This window comes from Crassostrea angulata, chromosome 8 (assembly GCF_025612915.1).
Source record: "Crassostrea angulata isolate pt1a10 chromosome 8, ASM2561291v2, whole genome shotgun sequence".
Classification (NCBI taxonomy): domain Eukaryota; kingdom Metazoa; phylum Mollusca; class Bivalvia; order Ostreida; family Ostreidae; genus Magallana; species Magallana angulata.
The window spans coordinates 31,433,468-31,440,858 of NC_069118.1; the positions used below are offsets into that span (position 1 = coordinate 31,433,468).

General features: G+C 33.4%; 1 pseudogene; it reads left to right on the plus strand.

Moving 5' to 3' along the window:
- The first annotated feature begins 808 nt into the window (after positions 1-808).
- LOC128160895 (uncharacterized) lies at positions 809-5,897 on the plus strand (annotated as a pseudogene).
- Positions 5,898-7,391: the final 1,494 nt, after the last annotated feature.

Consider the following 7,391-nt stretch of genomic DNA (forward strand, 5'->3'; position numbering starts at 1 on the left):
GGTGTCATGCAAGGTGTTGTTAAACCACATCACTTTATTAGGGTTTCAGTAGCGGTTAAGGATGATTTAAGAGTATGTTGTAGGTAAGGCAAGCGACAATGCATGCAATGAACTCATGTTAACATTTGTGGAGCTTTGTAGGCAGTTAGGTGTCCCTTTAGCTGATGATAAGACAGTGGTGCCTACAACTTCCCTAATATTTTTAGGTTTTGAATTAGATTCAGTAGAAATGAAAATATAAATTCCAGTACATAAGCTGTATAATTTAAAGGATTTGATAATTTGTTTTCTGGCAAGGAAGAAGGCTACTTTGAAGGAATTTCAGGCTCTTGCAGGAATGCTTAATTTTTGTCCAAGGGCCATTCCGCCAACTAGAGCCTTTATTAGACTTATTTATGATGTCATGCAAGGTGTTGTTAAACCACATCACTTTATTAGGGTTTCAGTAGCGGTTAAGGATGATTTAAGAGTATGGCTTACATTTTTAGATTTATTCAATGGCTGCTATTATTTTCCCCAGATTGACTGGGTAGATGATGAGCATTTGCAGCTTTTTACAGACAGTGCAGGGAATTTAGATTTGGGTTGTGGTGCTTTCTTTAGAAACCATTGGTTGTTTTTTAAGTGGCCTACTGAATGGGCTGGTACAGAATCAATGAGGGACATAACATTCTTTGAGCTTGTACCAATTGTCTTGGCAATCCATGCTTGGGGGAATCAATTAACTAGCAAACAAATTGTTTTTCGAGTGGACAACGAGGCCTTAGTTGCAATTTTAAACAAAAAATCGTCAAAGTCAAAGCGTGTCATGGGTTTGATTCGCACTTTAGTACTGCAATCCATGTTAAGTGCTATTCAATTTAAGGCTTGTCATAATTATTTTAGGTGTTCATAATGAAGTTGCTGATGCATTGTCTCGTTGTCAGTTTCAGCGTTTTCGGACTCTTGTACCCCAGGCAGACTTGGAACCAACACCAATACCAGATTCTTTCCTAACCATCATTTCCAGGCTGTGTTTAGCAGATTTATTCAAGGTTCTATTGCACCAAATAGTAGGCTGGCTTATGAGACAGGTTTAGTGGAATTTGACCGTTTTAGGGTCTCCATTGGGTTACCTTTAGTATGGCCTCCTTCTGATCAACATATCATACAATTCATTGTTAGCTGTTCTGTAAGAGGTTTGTCATCTGCATCTGTAAGAACCTATCTGTCTGGAATTAGTTTTAAATGTAAACTTCAATGCACATGAGACTCCACCCAAAATTTTGTTGGCAAAATACTGTTAGCAGGCATGTCAAGATTAATAGGTACCACTGATGCTCGACTTCACATTACACCTGCTTTGTTGGAGAGGTTTTTTTTTTTTTTTTTTTTTTTTTTTTTTTTTTTTTTTTTTATAATTTATTTCTTTTTCAAGGAACAAACATACAGAAAAGACATTCAGTCACACACACATACACACCCACACTTATGAAAAAACACCTAAATGTATTATTTAGTGGTTACTTGCCTACATAAAAAGAAAAAAGAAACAAAAGAAAGTTTAAGTGACAAAACAGAAATAGAAAAAATAGTCATAATGAAAATAGATTAGATGTCAGCATCAAAGATACATTTCCAACTATCCCATAATTTTTCAAAATATTGTAATTTACAAGTTTGTACTGCAGCATATCTTTCAATATTGTATTTTAGTTTTAAATGACAAAGGAAACCAATTAAACATGGAATCTTATTTGACCTAAGACAACAAAATATATATTGTTTCATATAAAGAATTATAAAATTAATGACTTTGTTATGAAACGACAATGGAAGTTGGCCAAGTATAATATTAGACATATTAAATCCGACTCTTTCAGAGGTCTTTCTGTAAATGTATAAACTAAGTTCACTCCACAGGGTATGTATTTTCTCACAAGAAATAAAAACATGTATAATAGTTTCAACATTACTTTTACAGAACCCACATATGTCAGTAGTTTTGACATTAATTTTTTTAAGGTAGAAACCAACTGGAAGAATTTTGTGTAAAATTCTAAATTGAAGCCATTGTACAGAAGAATCTTTGGTAGTATTAAAACAAATCTTAAAAATGTCACATATAGTAAGATCTTCAACATTATAATCCGTTAGATCTGTTTTCCATTTGGTTACAGCAATTGGAACAACTACATTTTCATTCAAAACATTATAAATAATTTTGGTACACTTTTCATGGGGTATAACTGTTTGGAAAAAAAATGGTATACATGGATTAGGATTTCTTTTAACAGAAGTCCTGTCAATATTAGACATTTTGAAAAACTTAAAAATTGCTGTTTTTACACTATTGTATTGCATTGTACATAGAACCTTGAGACTGTATTTACATTTAAATTCCTCAATATCTAAAAAATTACAATTTTCATCATAAAAATCTTGAATAACCTTTACACCGGTCTTGTACCAGGCTTTAATAAAAACATATTTATTTGCTATGTGTATATTTGAGTTATACCACACTGGAGTATTTAAAAAATTATCTATACCTTTGGGTGATTCTTATAGGTAGTAATAAAACATAACCATGAATTTAACACATCTTTCCAAAAAACATTGTTTACCTTGTGTAAGCATTCAATTACAAAACTATCACCAAAATCAAACAATTTCTGTAAAATATCATTTCCATAAATGGTAAATAAAAAATCCATCCAAGGTTTGTGTGCTTTTGTAAGCCTTTTAATCCAAGAACACTTAAGAGATGTTATAAAATTGTTAATGTCAACCATTTTTAACCCTCCTGACGAATAGTCCTGAGTAATGACTGACCTCTTAACTTTAATCTTAGATTTCCACAAAAATTCAAAAATAGTTTTGTTAAGGTATGAAATTGTTTCTTTCTTTGGATTTGGTAGTGATATGAATAAATGATTTAGTTTTGGAATGAGCAAACTTTTAATAACAGTAATTCTACCAATGGGAGTAAGAACTCGTCGTTTCCATTGCTGGACCATAGCTATAATTTTTGGAATTAGTAAATTATAATTAATATCGACAATATTATGAAGATCTACCGAGAACTGAATTCCTAAAGCGTTAAATGTTGTTGACCCCCAGTCCAATTTCCATCTTGTGTGATGATAGACCTGATCTGAAATTTTTTTTGATCCAATCCAAATAATCTTTGTCTTAGATGTATTTATTTTAAGACCAGAAAAACTAGAAAAAAATTCTATGGTTTCTAGAGCTGCAAAAAGAGATTTGGGTGAACCATCAAGGGCTAGTGAAGTGTCATCTGCATATTGTGATATCTTATGTTCATTATCGTTAATAAATATACCTTTAATGTCTTTGTTTTGTTTAATCATTATTGCTAGGATTTCTGCACACATGATGAATAAATATGGAGCAACAGGGTCTCCTTGTCTACATCCCCTTTGTACAACAAACTGTTGTGATAAATGGCCGCACTGTAAAATAGCAGCATGGAAGTTTGTATTTAAAATCTTAATCCACTGAATAATATTCTCCCCGAAGCCAAAATATTTAAGGACTTGGTATATGAATGACCACGACATAGAATCAAACGCCTTTTCAAAATCTATAAGTACTAAAAGACCAGGTATGTTTTTGAACTCAGTATAAGATAAAAGGTCAAATATAAATCTAGTATTCTCTCCAATATACCTTCCCTTGATAAATCCAGACTGTGTATCAGATATTAAATAATCCAAAACTTTCCTGATTCTGAAACTAACACACCCTGAAATAATCTTATACAAAACATTCAAAAGAGTGATTGGTCGCCAGTTTTTTAAAAACTGTCTAGGTTTATCACCTTTAGGCAAGCATGAAATAATTCCAAGCCTCTGTGAGATGGGGAGTTCCTTCCTCAGAAATATACAGTTAATGGCTCGTACAACAAAATTTTTTATATCTTTCCAAAAAAATTTAAAAAATTCAGCAGTGTACCGATCACTTCCAGGAGATTTGTTGTTCTTCATATGTTTTATGACATTCAATACCTTTTTTTCTAAGAAAGCCTCTTCTAAACCATTTGACAACTCCTTTTCTAACTTGGGTGAATTGTAATTAGAAATAATATTATCTAAATCAATCTTTACCAAATTTGTATCCACACTTGCATATAATTTTTCATAGTACTTCTTAACATAATCTAGTATTTCTCCTTGTTCATGTAGCGTTCCAATATCCTCAGCTTCAATTTTTTTTATTGTTTTATTTAAATAATTTCTAGATTCCAAATTGCAAAAATATTTTGAAGGTTTTTCGCCTTCCTCCAACCATTGGGCACGAGACCTAACCATATGCCCAAGTAACTTTTCCTTGCGTAGTTTTTCCAAAGCACTTTTTTTTTCATCCAAAGTATTAATATCAACAGTAGAATTTGATTCAATATACTCTATCTCCTGAATAAGCTTTTCTTCAGTGTTGTTTCTGACCTTTTTTCTATATGTTGAATAAGAAATAGTTGCCCCCCTTATTTCCATCATTAACACCTCAAAGAAAAGACTTTCGTCAATACCACTTTTACATTGAAAATTACCACTCTCTACATTGTCTAGATATTGGCTACTGACTGACTGAATAATATCTTTTACTTTTACCACATATTCTTTGTCCGACAAAAGAGTATTATTAAACTTCCAAAGCCCACGTCCTTTGGTGAAAGGATTAAATTTTAACTCAAGCAAAACAATGGAGTGATCAGACCTGTAACCCGGTTTAATAGAGCAGTTTTCAACTAAATTTGACAAACTATTAGAAATAAGAAAAATATCAAGGCGGCCTTGTTTCAATGGATTTTTCTTGCGCCAAGTGTAGACTTTTTTATCTGGATTCAGAACTCTATAATAATCGATAAGTTGCAAATCTTCCATAATTTCTAAAACTTTACTACGAGCCTTAGGGTTATTAACTCCTGTGTAATTAAAAGTGTCAAGAGAAGGATTTAGAGTTAGATTAAAATCACCACATAGTATAAAATAATCATTATCAAAATCTAGAAAAATATCCCTAATATTTTCATAAAAACTAGGGGTGTCCATATTAGGCCCATATATATTTATAAGTGTTACCTTGTTTTCTTCAATGATTAGATCCAATGCAAGTAAGTTACCATCTGTGTCTTTCCTTTCTCTGAGGACTTTGAATTCAAAGTTGTTATTAAAAAGTATACAAACACCTCTTAAATTTGACATGTATGAGTTAAAGAAACATTTATATCCCCACTGAGATTCAATGAATGGTTCATGCTCAGGTATAAAATGCGTATCTTGAAGACAAATTATCGAGTATTGTTTTTGTTTGTAGTAATTAATGACATCTTTACGTTTATTTAGAGTTGCAAGCCCCTGACAGTTCACCGTAGCTATTGTAATATTATCTGACCGTGGCATCGTGGAAAGTAATGAAATAAAAAACAGTGCAAAATAACATAATAGAGAATGACTTAGATTTCAGCAAGTAACCACTTACCAGCCCATTATTTGACAAAAACACACACACACGTAGACATTCACACCACAAAGCACACCTATCGTTCATTTATTTGGTATGGCGATCCCGATCAATTAACTGTTCTTTGTCCTCGATCCCGATCGAATTGTTGCTCCCGCAATATCGGATTTAGAGTTATTTTAGCTTCAAGTCCACCGAATCCAGTAGATCGAATTTGTTGTTTGCAGCTCCTTGTATGAAGTTAAATTATTTTCGGCAGTTTTTTCGTGTTCACATTTTGGTCTTTTCAGGGTGATTGAGTTACATGTAGTGTTAGTTAGCAAGAAAGGCAGTAGTTCCCATGCAATGGATGTCCCCAGCATCCAGTTTTTTCGGGACAATTCAGCTGTAAAAATTTATGTGGCCCATTCAAAAACAGATCAACTTGGTAGGGGAGTTGTATTGATTTTGCCTGCAGTAGAGGGTAAGGTCTGTCCAGTAAAGTTGTTGAAGCAGTACTCAATGCTGCGTCCTAAAATGGTAGGCCCTTTTTTCTGTCATTTTGATAGATCACCACTAACTCGTTACCAATTAATGCCATTTTAAAGAAATCTCCGTCATGTATTGATGTAGATATTAAAAAATACAAATCGCATTCCTTTAGGATAGGTGGCGCCACAACAGTCTCTATCAATGGCATTTCTGATGGTCAAATTAAAGAACTTGGGCGTTGGGAGTCAAGAGCTTATAAGCGCTATATAAGAATACCAACCTCAAAGTTACTTCATTAATGAGGACTTGAACTGTTGCCCCCTTTTTCTAGCGGCTTACTTGACATTTTTATACCTTGTCTGTTCATATTGTAGTGCACAGAAATGTTGAGTTGTTTACTGAGTATTTTGAATATGTTTTTATGTTTGTATATATATATATATATGTATATATATCTATACATATACATATATTCTTTCAGAAGTTGTTTAAGTGTGGATTGTTGGATCCTCAATTATTTGGCAAGCATTTAGTCATGCTAGGTTGAATGGGGGGTCCAATCTTGATTTTTCTCCAATGGAAGCTAACATATGGGGGCAGGGAAAAGGCGGCATGAGATGGCGACATCTCCTCCCCTAAAATCAGGCAATTGTTACGGTATGAAGACCCTCCACATTTTCTGGTACTTCATTGTGGTGGTAATGATATTGGTCAGATTAAATCTAGCGAATTGCGCAAAAAAATGGAGCAATCTCTGGATGCACTTTCTCCACTGTTGCCAAGAACAAAAATCATTTGGTCGCAAATACTTCCAAGACTGAAATGGCGTAATGCTAGAGACAACAATGCCCTCAATAAGACAGGGGTGCGAGTAAATAGCTTTGTTGCTACAAAACTTTTAGCACACCAAGGGGGCTACATTCGCTATCAAAAGATTACTCCATCCGACAAAAGCTTATTCAAGGGAGATGGGATGCATTTGACTGAAAAAGGCATTGAAATTTTCCTAAAAACCTTGAAGAAAGCTTTCAAGAGGTTTATTTCGTCAGGTGTAGGAGTTTACTAGTACCCTTTGTCATAATTATGTAATGGCCATGGCATACACTTAATTCTAGCTAAATACTAGTCATAAATTGAACATTCTAAATTCTAAGATTATATACTCTTTAACATCATAAGTTAGCATCTTAATAATTGTGTTCAGCTACCGCCCTTATGGCGGGTGTCCATATGGAGCAATCTTTAACTGAACTTAAATAGGGCTATACTGTTGTGTCATCAATATTCGTTGAATACCAATTTTCGTGGATTACGTTGTTTAGTTGATCCACGAAAATAAATGTTCATTGAAGTGCAATTTCTATTAAGATTTTGTATTGATATGGGCGTTAGCCTTGAATTTACGTATCCTTGAAACTGATTTTCACTTTATCCACGAAAATTGATACCCTTGA